A 14,797-nucleotide genomic window follows, 5' to 3' on the forward strand; every position below is an offset into this window, starting at 1 on the left:
TTCCTGCCCTTTGGGCAGGGGGCTGGACTCGATGATCTCCCGAGGTCCCTTCCAGCCCTGATGTCTATGAAATCTATGAAATATGAGCCTTGCCTTGGTCTTGTTGCTCAGCATTCCTTCTGTACTAGACCTCCCAGGCTCATTATGGGTTGCCTCCCTTCAGACTTATCCTTTTCCAGCCAGCCCTTTTAAAAATGTGCTAGGAACAGAGGAAGTTTCAATCCAAAAAAATCTGAGTAGCCTTAGCTCTTTGCATGCCCCCTTTTCCTTTATGCCCATCCTTAACTTCCTTCAGTAGGCAGCCAGCGCCTGGCTGACACTTACAAATTTGTAATTTGTCACCATTGCACTTCTGTTGTGCTAGCAATGATGGAGGGTGTAGATGAGACACAACTTAGGTGGACAGCATTTACAGTTATTCACCAGGAATTCTGCAGTAATGGTTGAATTAAGGTCCTAAATTTGCCAATATAGATATAGTCAATACACATTCTCTTGATGTTAATCACTCTAGTGAGTGTTCACCAGGCAGAGATTTATCTACTTCTTAGACGTTTACTGAAAATATCAGAGCAAATGTTTACTGTGCCCTGCTGCTGAATTCTGAATTGCTAACTCTCAATACCACCTTCTACTATATCTCCGGTCACAGTCCTTATAACATAAGCACTGGCCTTATGATGAAGAAATGTTGGGTAATTCCTTCAGAAGAAAACCATAACATTGATCCTGAGATAGCTTCATGACTGCCACAGAATAATGGAGCACATCCTATTTTGCTGGGATAGAGTAAACAACTAAGTTGTTGTTGACTGCTAAATCCTTAACAGCATATTGCTAACCTGCCCAAATGTGGTTGATTTTTAAATTTTAATGTGCTTGCTGCTTCAATATTTTTATGAATTTAGTGACTGTGAAAGATACTGGCTTGGCAACTATGGGAACCAAAGCCTTCTGTTTATCCACAGATTAATTATAGTACGGGCAGTGGCAGAACACACTTCTCCACAGTGCCCATGACCTTCAACCATGGGCTAAAGGGAGCACATCTGATGGTGAGAAAACAGTTTATTCTTCATGGCTATTCATTTTTGCATGGATGTTCTGTGATACTTTTCTCTTAATATTTATGATGTTATTTTAATAGGGCTAGAATTAGATTTTCAGATGGTAATTGCCAGGATTAATTGTATGGCAAAAATAATTGTCAATGATACAGTTACTTCATTAATTTATTTCCTTACTGTCTACATTAGGGCCTAATCCTGAAGACACTTATATGTGTGCTTAATTTGATTAAAGTAGCCTCATGAATAGAACTAGTCACGTGCATTAGGTTGAGCATGTACATAAGTGTATTCAGGACTGGAGCCTTGAACTCAGTATAGATGAACCTCTGCATTTGAGTGGAATAATACTGACATTAGTGCCAGATTAGGGGCCTCACATGTGAATTCCCTGGCTGGTGTTAAATCATTTGCTTTGTTGCCGCCTCATCTGTTTTATGCAAGCCTGGCTTAAATTAGGTTGTTCAATTTCTTCTCCTATGTCACGTATGGTAAATGTGATGGTATATAGCTTTTAGACTCAAGGCATATATAAAATCTTATTAAGTCTCAGAATACCTTTGTGAGGTATGAAGTGCACTTTCTGTACCCCTTTTACTAATGGGTAGGCCAAGGAGTAGGAAGATTGAGTGAGTTGCCCAAGATAATGAATAAGTAGCAGACTAGGTACAGAATTCAATTGTTTATCCTTTTTTCTTCTCTCTGCCTTTGTAAAATACGTAAAATTAAAGTTAGGGACTTTATATTGGCGCATTTAATTTAAAAACAATAGGTGAAAACAAAAGGGAGAACAGCATCATGCCATTATACAAAGCCATGGTGTACCTACATCTTGAATACTGAGTGCAGTTCTGGGCTCTACATCTAAAAAGGATGTAGTAGAATTGGAAAAGGTACACAAAAGGGCCACTCACATGATCAGGAGTATGGAGCAGTTTTCATACCAGGAGAGACTAGAAAAGCTAGGAAAGACTCTAGTTTGCAAAGAAGACGGAGGGAGGATGTGAAAGAGGTCTATAAAATCATGAAGGGTGAGGACAAAGTGGGTAGGGAACTGTTATATCATTAACCAAGTTCCAGAATACCAGAACTAGTGGGCACCTACTGAAATTAGTAAGAGATAGTTTTAAAGCTAACAAGGGAAAGTACTTTTTTACACAATGCACAGTAAACTTGTGGAATTCATTGCCACAAAGAGGTAGTAGAGGCAGGTAGTGTAGCTAGGGTAAAAGATGAACAAGGCCAGGTCAGTTCACGGATGATTGATCTATTAGTTGTTGAACAGGACAGCTGGAGATGTTTCCTTTGGCATATCAAAACTAATAATGGAGGCCAGGGAGGATAATGAATAGGGAATAGATTACTCCAGATCAGGGGTGGACAAGATGGCAGATCCGACCTGCCTCTATTTTCCAGAAACTGCCTGCATTGCTGCAGCCAGTTTCCATGAGATCCTATGAGTGGTGGTGCTGTGACAGCATGGGGCCAGGGTTTCCATGGAGACCAGCCCTAGCAGTGGTGGCAGGATGCACGGCTGGGCAAGGAGCTGCTTTGGGGCTAGGGCTTGCAGTGGTGACAGCATAGTTTGGAGCTGGGGCAGAGCTGCAATCTGCTGCTTGCATGCCCCTTCCTGGGGTATGTGGGCAACAGATCGCAGCTCTGCCCCAACTCCAGACCATGCTGTTGTTGCCACAAGATCCCAGCCCTGGATTAGCTCCCTGCCCAGCTGCGTACCTTGCCAACACTGCTGGGTCCAGTTTCCATGGAAACCCTGGCCCTGCACTGTTATGGTGCCACCGCTCCTGGGGTCTCCATGGAAACTGGCTGCAGTGACATGGGCAGGGGCTGCTGAGAAATGGAGTCCTCTGCAGGCCTGATCTGGCTCACAGGCTGGACTTTGCCCACCCCTGCTCTAGATATATTTGGTTCAATGGTGTCCTTTTAAAGCAGTAGTGCTCAACCTCTGGCCCACAGATCAGATCCAGCCTGTGGTACCATGCCATCTAGCCCGTGAGGCTCTCTCCAGATCTAGAAATTTGGCAGTGGGGAAATGATGACATTGCTCCCCTTTGCCAAATCTACAGACCTGTGGGGATCCCAGGGCCCAGACCCATGGATCTGGCACCCAATTTCAGTGTGCAGGGGTGGGCATGGGTGAGCACAGTGCTGGTTCCCGAGGACCCAATCTTGGTATGCTGGGGACATGAGCAGGTAGTGCTGAGCCCCTGACCCAATCCTAGTGTTCAGGGTGCTGGGAAGGAGCAGTACTGGGCCCCTGGGCCCCAATCATGGTGGGAAGAGGCCATGCTGGCCCCTGGGACTCAATCATAGTAGGAAAGGTGCAGCAGGAAGTAGACCCAGGGACCTAATTCTGATGAGAAGGGGCACTGCTGGGCCCCCAGGGTCCAATCCTGGTATGCGGGGTATGTGATCTGGCCTGCAGGCAGATGTTATGTTGCACCTGTGGCCCACAGGGTCAAAAGGTTGAGCACTGCTGTTTTAAAGCATCTGCTTCTGCCACTGTCATAGGCAGACTACTGGGCTAGACGGACCATTGGTCTGACCCATTATGGCACTTACATTCTTATGGGGACATCTTTGCAAATTAATATAAAGGCTAATTTCCCTATTTTTGGGGCACATTTTAGAATGTTGCATCCATTTATTTGCATTTCTTCCAAAAATCATGCCTCCAGCAATTAAATTATTGGTGCTCTACAATTTTAAATTGAGAGGTGTGAAGATGATGGAAGATGGAATTTCAGGAACAGTATGGTAAATGTCACTTGTCTACTAGTAGATAATGGTGTACTACTTTTTTAAGCAAAATGTGTTCCGCCTGTGGTTTACAGGTAGAAGATGGTGATAGTGAGTAGCCTGCAAAAGTTCATGGATATGGCCCACATGATTTTTTGGTAAACTTATGAGAGATGCTGTGTTTCTGTGGCTTGCCTCACAGTTGCACAGTAGTATAAAGTGAAGAGTAATAGAGAATAAAGCATTACTGGGTGCTTGGGATTTCTACAGTCCTTCCTATCTTTGTGATACTGTTACCATAGAGATAGGAATATTGGAGATTAACCCTCTCCCAGCTATTTACAAAATTGGTCTTGGAAGTGTGAGTGTATCCAGGCATGGGAGTCCTCCATACTGAAAATTAATAATACAGTCCTGTGTCAATAATTACTTCAGTACTCATGGTATCATTCACATAAATAACATATCCTTCAGCAGAACTAAATGCTGCTACAGGTTATTCATTGTACTGTATTAAGTTAAAAAAAATTATATTCCTTTATATTTAAACCAAAAGGTAAATAGCTAGCAACCTTATATAACATGTATTGATTTAAAACAAAACAAAGCAAACAAAAGAGAGGACTTTTTATGTGGATTTTGTAGTTTGTTTTCTTGATCTTACTTTTTTTTACTTTCTTGAGACTTTATTCAGCAAAACACATTTTAGGTGCATAACTTTAAGCATATAATTATTCATATTGTATTTCAACAAGGCACTTAAGCTTGTGCTTAAGTCACATTGACTACAGTACAGCTTAACATTGTGTTTTATGTTCGGTCAATGTTTATGTGCTTTGCTGAACAGGGACTGTTGTTCTCACACCCTTACAATTAAGCACATATGTAAAATCGGTTTTTCAAAACTGCTCAGAGTTCATTTATCTCTGACTTCGCGGGGAAAAATCCCATGCTGAAGGCTTTGCTGAGGTGAGGCAGAGGTGTTTCCTTTTTCATTATATCCTCTTTTATTTCTTTAATTCACTTTTAGTTCCTTTAAAATTCTCACATACTCTGTTTCCTCCTAACCTTTCCTTTTATGTTCAGCTTCCTTTAACTATTGTGTTTTTACTATTTCTTTTTTCTCTTCTCTTACTGGAAGTTTTATGGCTGTCAGTATACTTTTTTTTCTTCATTTTTTTCCTTTTGTCAGTTGTCCAAAGCCAACTGCCATTAGACCCTTTTGGTTTCAACTCTGTCTTTTCTGTTAGACACTCAAGCTAAAAATGTTTTGCTACAGAAGTAGAAAGGAAAAGAGAGTCACGATGTGTGTAACATGAGAGAGAGAAGCATAATATAAATATTCTAAAAAATATTGCACAGCACAGATAATTAAATGCTAATTTCAGGCAGTGAATATTTAGTTGACTTTTTAACAACCACTGTATTTACTCAGCAAAAGTCAACGCACACTGAGAATATTTAATTGAACTTGATGTCACTTATTTTACTGAAATGTCTACCACTTTATTTTAGGTCTTAGGAGAGGCAGACTGAGAGAAGAAGAGAAGCAGGAAGTTATAGAGAAAGGAGAGAAGTGCAGTGTATTCCATACGCCTGCTAACTTCAGTCCCAGTGAGTACAAAGACTACCCAGAAAGTTTCTCTCTATTATTTTTTGATCTTCATCAAGTGACATATATTTAGGGCCCTGTGGCACAGCAGTGGCAAAATTTGTGGGAACAACTACATTTTCTGGATTTATTTTGACTATTTTTCATTTCTATTTTCCTCTGTTCTATTTCTCTGTTAAACCACAAACACACTTCGGTTCATAGTTTACAACATGATCGACATAAAATGTATTGTTTTTTTTTACAATGATTATTTTTGAGGATGGGTTTTTGGTAGCCTTTCTGTGCGCCTTAGCTGTACTTGCCAGTCTGTGACTCCCATGCTACTCTCTAAATCCACATTAGACCATCTTCTTCCTGTGCATGTCAGAGAAGTGGGGCTTGTGGCTAGCTTCAAGTGTCTTGTCCACATGGCTCTCCAGACCTCAGCTACTGCTGTTTTCTCAGTTGTCATGTTTTTCAGCCTACACTTTTGGCTCTCACTCAGTGACTGGAAGCTGGACTCCAGCTCTGGTTCTTTGAGCCACCTGGTGCCTACCTACATGAAACAGAGCAGAAAGCATGCACTGTAATCCAGCCACAGAATCACAGAACGCCCATTTTACATTCTGTAATATGTAATTGGATTTCAAAAAGTGTCTAGATGACTGTTTTTAAATTTGACATATGTCACTGAAATGTACATTTCATTTTTGCCTTTTTCTCTCAAGTGAAAAACCTATATGTCAAATCAAGGATTTCAAATCATATAGCCCTTTGTTGGAGCCAGAGGTTATCAAATCCAGGACACTGGGTTCACTGAAATTATAAATGCAGGCACATGCTTTACTCGTTTCACTGCATTGTCCCAGAGACCTGGGAGGGGATAGGAAATGATAATAATCTTACTCTTTCATCACTGTAGAGCACAGGTTTCTTTTCAGTTTTGTGCTTCTGCCAGCTCATCATAATATAACTAGTGGGGACATATATAAATAGTTTGATATTTGAGAATCAAACAGAACTGTCCCTCGTGTTTCTATTTGCTTTTGGTTTATCAGCTGATTTCTTAGGTCATTGCCTTTGTTTTTTCAAACTGCTAGTTATTTCTGTACTGATGTGCATGTTAAAGAAGGGGAGGAATGTCTTATGTATGTTTCTGGGAACATGTTAAATACGATGATAGGTATTGATAGTCTATCTTGTCCAGCACCAGAAGTCAAATGTTAATTGATGATGTCCATTACAAACATGTATTTAAAAGGGCTGCAGCTTTCATACATAAACATTATATCTGTTCACATTTTCTTTGTAAGGACTCAATTTAGAAATTTTAAAAAACCCTAAATAGAAGTTGTGTGTGAATAGTGAAATAATAGTGTTTACTTGTTTTGCTTGTTTAAAATGATGTTTTATACTTCTTGCACACTAAGCATCACTGATTTAAAAGCTTAAATTTAGTGAACAGTCAATAATACTTGTTTTCCATAATAAATTTTGTTTAAAGTATCTGACAACTTTTAACTTTAAAAACTGACTAGTGTTAAGCTGCCTTTTTTGGGTCACATATTTTCTAAGGCCCTGAATCTTGGAAGCTGCTTTATGCAGTCAGATCCCTGTTACAACATGGAGTTCATTGGAACTCTGCTGCCTAAGAGTTTGCCTCTTTGGAACAGATTTTAAAATCAGAATCTAAATTGGTATTTTCACAACAGAACAATAAAATTGGAGTAACTGGAATTAAGAAATAATTTTTAAAAACATCTAAATACATTTTTATCCAGCATAGTAAAAGCTCCCTTGTTGTTAATAAGTATTTTATTAGTTAATATATACTCCCGTAAGAATTTTTGAATCAATATTACTTAAAAAAGGAAATTAAATAAAAAATACTAAACATGATATATAAACTTCTTTATATGCATGCAACTTCTTTATATAATAAATAACAGGCTGTGAAAGGCATTAATGGATGTTAATAATTTAAACTGTTTATCTTCTTATTTTTGCAGATGCATGAAGGAATGACCTCCTCTCTTATTACTGCTGCTTTCACATAGATCCTGATTCTATATTTGACTTTGTGGGTGGGACCATATTGGTCAAGGAGGCTTTACACTGGTGCAGGGATCTGTCCATGTGAAGTCAACCACAGGATCAGGGCCCTAGTATGACTCTTCACTGTGCATTCTGTTGGTGAAATCATATATACCATTGAATTATGCTGGAAGCTGCCTATTGGAATAATGTAAGTCCTGTTTTTCCCCCAGATTTGTTTTAGATACAAAATAATACTAAAACATTTTTCTGCTTAGAGTAGTTATAGCTTCTTGTACTCTAAATAAACTTGTGATTTGGGGATTAATCTCATTCACATGTGCTCCTCTAATTATGATTTCGTGCCAATATCAAGTCATACACCATATTTTATCGTATACCACCCCACCCCATGTAAGACACACATCTCATTTTTAGAAGGCAGAGTGTAGAAAAAAGTGTTTTTCTAGAGTCGTCATGAACTAAAGCTGACTTTTTCATGAAGACACTGTGTTGCAAAATGGCTGCCAACTTCTCTCTCCCTGCCAGGAAGAAGGAGGGGCATTCATACCAATGTTAACCCTTTCACAGTCGCTCTCAAATTAGCATCAGTTTTTGGCAAGTTTTATCCCATAGCATGCGTATGAGGGATATGTAGTACTGAGGAGACACCTACATCTTCATGCAGTGAAGTCTTGGCACAGAAAATTGCCTTCTCCACTTAAGACATGCACCCCAATTTTGGAGGGCTGATTTTGGGGACAGGATGTATGGTATGCGAGTAAATATGGTAGTCTTCAGACCATGTACTTATTGGTACTAAGGTTTTATGGATATCTGGTAAATTGTGAAGAAAGTTCCATTGGAGTAATTGAATTTGTGAATAATAATACATCAACAATGGAAAAGGACACTGGGGAAAAATATGGATTAGGAAGTTTGAATGAATCTAAGAAGCCCTTTTTGAGTTTACTTTTAGAAACCTTTTAAAGTATGTGTGCTAGGCATTTCATTATTCTCTGGATAATTTACTGTGTAAATGTTGGGCACTGTAGGGTATAGACCCTTGGTAGAAAAATATGATTTTCTGTCTCTTTTCACTTTTATAAATATTACTGTATTTACTTGAATCTAAGTTGACCCTGAATTTAAGACACCCCCTCCAATAATTAGATTCTACATATGGAAAATTTATTGTTAGAATTTTCTAGGTATAGCATTATTGGGGGGTTGTCCCCGCCACTGCAACAACAGGGATAGCAGCAGAGGGGGGCAGGTGTCCCCCTTACTCTGTCCTCTCTATTTTTTCCCACGCTCCAGTCTTTGCCTATTCCCACTCCCCCCCACCTCACTGTCAGATAGTGGTTAGGCTCTGTTTCCTCCCCGAGCACAGCACCTAAAAGCTAAGCCCTTGCTGGCCATGGAGCAGGTTAGTGCTGCTAATTGGTCAGGTAGGGCCCATGCAGCAGTGTTGGCAAGGGACAGAATTTCCATGTACTCTGTGCCCAGGAGGTTATTCAGCTTGAGCTGTAGGTGAGTTGCCCCTGACAGTAAGGCAGGAGAAGCGGGCAGGGGGGTGGGGCAGAAGCTGCAGAGGGCAAGCAGTGGGTGGGGGGGCAGGAGGCTGCTGTAGGTCTGACTCTGGCCCTGACCCATGCTTAGAGCCAGTCAGAGCTTCAGAAGCCATCCCCTGACCCCTGCACTTTGTATGCGAGTTTAAGACAAGGGGCTTTTCCTCCCATGCTGATTGGGGGTGGGAGTGGGGGATGGGACACACACCTCATCTTAGAATCAAGTAAGTATGGTAAATCTCTCAGTTGTTTTATATTCCCATGCACAAACTTTTTGAAATTTTCAGGAAGTCCTTTAAAAATTGTTATGCAAATACCCCTAGTGGAGCTACAGCTCAGAAACTTACTAATAGACTTGTTTTCTTTTGGGTTGAATATAAGAATATTAATAAATATGTACTTGCACTTTGTCTTGCAGTGAAAGTTGGCTCATCTAAACTATGCTGATATGGAATTATGAGTAAATTTAATCAGGTGTGCTGATTAATTGTAAATGACTGGGGAGGAACTGTCTTATGGTACCGTCACATTCTTACTTTTTAATTAATAGTAATAATTTTGCTGTCATATGTCATTGCATTCACATGGAGTGGTTACAAATTCCTACCTTTGGATTGCAAAGGAAGTGCTCTCCCTACTATTGTCAGTCCGGTAGCTGCCAAGACTCACGTTTTTCATAAAATAATAGAAAATTAGGGTTGGAAAAGACCTCAGGATATCATCTAGTCTAACCCTGTGCTCCAAGTAGGATCAGTTTTATGTCTAAATGAGTAGAAACTGCAGGGTGGGGGTTCTCTTGGTGTAATTATGATAATACTGTAACACTCTCCACCTGTGGTGATATTTATTTCCTTTTTGATGTTCAGATATTAAAAAGTCTTTTTTGAATGAAGTCCTATTAATTGGAGAACATAAGAGCATAAGAAGTGCCATACTGGGTCAGACCAATAGTTCATCAAGCCCTGTATCTCATCTCCGATGGTGGCAGGGGCCGATGCTTTAGAGGGAGAGCACCGAACTGAATATATCTAGAGCAGGAGTGTCAAAAATCTGGTCCTCAGAGCCACATCATCCAGTCCCTGGTGCTGGCCATGTGTCTGGAGCTGACCTGCATGTGGCATGTGCAGGACCAGCCCTGCACACAGGGCCCAGGACATGTGCCTCATGCAGTAGCTGCTGCAGAACCTGTGGCACCCTGCAGGGCTAGTCTGGGACTCCCTCTCTCCGCATGCCAGATCCCATATCCACAGCACTCACTCTGACTGGTTTCAGACAAAAGCCATCCAGGGCATGTGCCATGTGCAGTACAGGTCCCAGAGTGGGTGCTGGATATGGCACAATTCTAGACTGCTCAGACTGCATGCTGGGTGTGGCGTGTGGGTAGGGGCATGGTTCATGAGTACCACCTCTGCCAGATCCAGAGCTCACTCTGACTGGTCTGGGATCTGTACAACATGCGGTGCTCACCCTGGACCATCTGGAGCAGGCACTACATATGGCACAAGTGCTGGGCTGGCCAGAGCAGGTGCCATGTGTGGCATAGTCCTAGACCAGTTGAAGCAGATGTCCAGCATGCAGTGGGAAGAGGAGGGTCCAAAGACTTAATCTGTTCCATTGTGGCTGGCTCTGCTCCATTCATTCAGCCCATGGACCGGGACCATTCCTGTGCCACTCACCTGGCCTGTAGGGTCAGATGAGTTTGACGCCCCTGATTTAGAGCAATCTGTCCCTACCTATTACCCTCCCTGGCATCCACCATTATTGGTTTAGAGATGCCAGAGGAAACATCTCCAAGTGTTCTGTTCAATGGCTATAAATAGATCTGTCATTCATGAATTTATCCAGTCCCTTTCTGAACCCAGCTATGCCATCTATCTCCACCACCTCCTGTGGCAATTAATTCTACAAGTTCACTATACATTGTATAAAAAAGTACTTTTTCTTGTTAGCTTTAAACTTGTCACTTACTCATTTCAAGGGGTTCCCTCTAGTTCAGGGGTGGCCAACCCATGGCTCTGGAGCCACATGCGGCTCTTCAGAAGTTAATATGCATCTCCTTGAATCTCTGCACAAGCACATGGTGACCAGCTTCCATACCCATTATGTTATGTCACGTGATGTGACTGCTCTCAGCGGACACATTACTCAGTTTGGACTTGGAAGTTTGGACTCTGGAACCGTGGGTTGGCCACTCCTGCTCTAGTTCTTGTATTCTGAGACTTGGTGAATAACAGTTTCTTCTCCACTTTGTCCACACCCTTCATGATTTTATAGACCTCTGTCATATCCTCCCTCAGCCTTTTCCTTTTCAAACTGAAGAGTTCTAGTTGTTATAGTCTCACCTGGTATGGCAACTGCATCATACCCCTAATCATTTGGGTTGTGCTTCTTTGTACCTTTTCCAATTCTACTACATCCTTTTTGAGATGTAGAGACCAGAACTGTACACAGTATTCAAGATGTAGGTACACCATGGATTTGCATAATGGCATGATGCAGTTCTCCATTTGGTCTTCAATTCCTTTCTTAACGATGCCTAGCATTTTATTGATTTTTTTGGTTGCCACTGCTTATTGAGCTGTTCTTACAGAACTATCTGCAGGACTCCAAGGTTTCTTTCCTGAGTTGCAATAGGTAGTTCAGAACTCAGCACTGTGTACATATAATTGAGGTTATTTTTCCCCTTGTGAACTACCTGTTGACACTGAAGTTCATTTACCATTTTTTGAGATCTGGCAAATATTATTTTGGATACCAAATATCATGTGTTACCACTGTACCATGCTAGCTTCCAACTGTACATCATATACACTTGTGTGTGTTATGCTAGGTGTCCACCATAATCTAAAACAAATGTGTGCTTCCTCACAAAAAATCCTTTTCAGCCCCAGAAAATTAAAACAGCAGTAATAAATGATGAGTTAATGTTCTGCAAGAGTTTGCAGTTTTTAGAGTTGTGGAAAAAATGATAGGAGTCATATACAGTGAATGGGAATGCAGGTGTGTTACTTCACACATCTCCTATCAATTCCCTCCTTATTCCCAAGTGGACCAATGTATGAAAATTACCCTTGGTAGTGTCCTCTTCTCCCTTTCTAGTTAGATCCTGGGATCTTTTAATTGGCTGCTACTCTGTCCTCTGTCATACTTGTCATCAGGTAGTCTGTGTCTGTTCTGTTAAGCAAAAACTTATTTGTATTCACTGCATCACCATTCTTTCTCTTGGTCACCAACTGTAATTTGAGTTTTGTACTAGGGCTTTGCATCCAGGTGAAGTCTGCCTTGAAGATTATTTCTGCATAATATTCAGCATATCAGTTCTAAGCTATGGCCCTTTTTCTCACTCTGTACAGTTTAATCTCCCACCAGGCTTTCATTATCTCGTATCTCTACTACTTCAGCATTCTTTTCTCTAGTTTTGACAAGTGCACATCCTCTGCTTATAGTCATTCAGATAATTCAAATACACAGATCATTTTCTGAGTCTACTTCTTTGAGAACCACTCCTCCCTTTGTATCTGTCTTCTCCAGGACATCACAATAAACCACTTGCCTTCATTTTCAATGCCCTGTGTAATCTGCTCTGCCCAACCTTTCATCTCTTGTTCAGTATCAAGAGGTTGAGTCTTATGATACCAGCCTTCATCACTTCCTGGCTAACCTTGTAAACACCTTCATGTTTCTTCCCATGTTGCCTCTTGTGCCTGGGGGGAACTCCCTGTAAATGTCTGTGAAGCTCCTTATTATCCTCCTTCAAATCCCTCCTTAAAACTCCTGTGCTCTGATGGTTACACAAAAAAATTTGGCAGTGGTTCAGCTGTTGATGTGCTGAGACCACTGCCTACTGTGTTGACTGGTGTTGTCAGAGTGTTTTTCTGAACTACCCCATCGATTTGTAGCCATCTGTTTTCTCTTGGCTAATATGTAGATTGTAAGTTCTTTGAATGAAGACTGTCTTTTATACAATGCTAGCACTGGGGAGTGGTCCATGGCTGGAGCTGATAGTACTATGGGAATGTAAATAAATAATATCTAATAAGCTCATTTGTAGAGTTGGCAAATGGCATCGGTACCATCCTTGATATCGATATGGAAATGTTTACAAGCCCATGCTGAAGCTCTTTAAGTTTTGCAGGAGGGGGTTGGGGATTGTAGCTGGGAAAATGGAGTGTGGGAGTACTATCTTCTCTCTTGTAAAATAAGTAGTCTGCTCTCTCTGTTTGTAAGTATAGCATGGAGTAAATGCACACAAATCTGTAATTATGGAGGAGTAAAGTGGCTAAAATCAATCAGTCAGAATCATTGTGTACTCAGTCAGTCAAGGAGCACAAGGCAACATGTGACTACATTGCCTTTAGAATGAAATGCAAAAACACGAAGTGAAACAGAAAGACATGAACTGAAATAAAATAACCAGCTGAATTTTGAATCGTCATGACATTTTTTGGTCAAAAATTATGTCCAAATTGACATAATTTCATATTTTTTTCAGTGTCACCAAAATTTAGCCTTAATTACAGTGTTACCATAGGCCTTTGATGCATCTAGATAATGATATAACTTTGGCTATTCCTTAATATGGTAAGTGAAGATAATACTATCAGGTTGTACTAAGTTAAACATTCCACATGGGCAATACTATTTTAGATCTACAGAGGTAGTCATATATACCAGACTTGAGAAATCCACTCACCCTGGATAAGTGGCAGGCTTACTAGGTCAAACAAGGGGACCTACACCATTAATTGCTGCGGAAACAAGGTTTTTATTTAGAAATAAAGTAGGTTTATAATTCTTACTGTAAAAAAATAACTTTTCACATAAAAACCAAATATAAATGGTAGTGTCACTTTCCTAAATCTACAAGCTTGGTGTCACTGATCCCCCGTGCCAGACCTTTGCAGGCCAGGTCAGACCTCTTTGTGGGCCAATCTGGCTGCTGACTGTAGGACTAGTGGAGTTGTTAATACTCATGAAGCAGCCAGAATATTCTGGAGGGTAAGAGAAGAGACAGAATGTTCCTTATATCTTTTACCAGTTAAATGGGGTGGAGTGTCAAAGTTATAAGACATGTACTAGCTAGAGACTGATATGAAATATAGGGCATTCTGGTAGAAATCTCAGTACACACCTTTTTCCTTGTGGCAGAGCAAGCTCTTTCTAGTATTAGAGTTGGGTTTCTTACTAAGGTATGTCCCTTGAACCTTACTGATAGTCCTACACTCCTACGATTCATATGTATTTCTTGGTTTCTAACCAGCATTTTCCTAGAAAATGCAGTCAAGGAATAGAATTTCTCAACTCTATTAGCTGAAAATGTTTTGAACATACAGTAGAATTTATGTTGCCAGATAGAAGTATTTTTAAGCTTTACATTTTGTCACAATTGATATGTATGACATTTCCATATGAGAAATAATATTCTTTTTGTAATTTGGTTAATACATTTAAAACATCTTAATTGCAGCTGGTCAGCCTGTTATTATTATCTGTATCTCTGTTTAGTGTAGATTCCAAAAATGGTAACGAAGGATTATAAAATGTATTTGTTCTTGGTATAAGGCCACTGTTTTTTCTATTGTAAGGAGTTCCCGTATTTTATTATTACTTGTTTATATTGCTGTAGCACGTAGGAGTTTTAAGTATAGGCAAGTTCCTCATTGCATTTGATGCCATAAAAACACACAAACCAAAAAAAGCCCTGGAGATTTGTCCTGTACCAAATGGAGGTAACATACATCTGTGTACTAAAAGTAATTGTGTTAAATTATTTT

The 14,797-nt window shown here is 40.4% G+C and overlaps 2 long non-coding RNA genes across 3 annotated transcripts in view; one reads left to right on the top strand and one right to left on the bottom strand.

Annotated features, from left to right (window-relative positions):
- LOC109306544 overlaps positions 1-14,797 on the bottom strand; it is a 90,720-nt gene that overhangs the window by 29,390 nt on the left and 46,533 nt on the right. The gene's annotated exons all lie outside the window — the stretch shown is intronic.
- LOC109306543 overlaps positions 230-14,797 on the top strand; it is a 66,801-nt gene continuing 52,233 nt past the window's right edge. The window contains exons 1-3 of the long non-coding RNA XR_002100032.1: positions 230-1,055; positions 5,340-5,438; positions 7,428-7,663. This is a non-coding gene — a long non-coding RNA (uncharacterized LOC109306543). The remainder of the gene's footprint in view (positions 1,056-5,339; positions 5,439-7,427; positions 7,664-14,797) is intronic.

The sequence above is a fragment of the Crocodylus porosus genome, unplaced genomic scaffold (assembly GCF_001723895.1).
Source record: "Crocodylus porosus isolate Cpor-Errol unplaced genomic scaffold, CroPor_comp1, whole genome shotgun sequence".
Taxonomy (NCBI): domain Eukaryota; kingdom Metazoa; phylum Chordata; order Crocodylia; family Crocodylidae; genus Crocodylus; species Crocodylus porosus.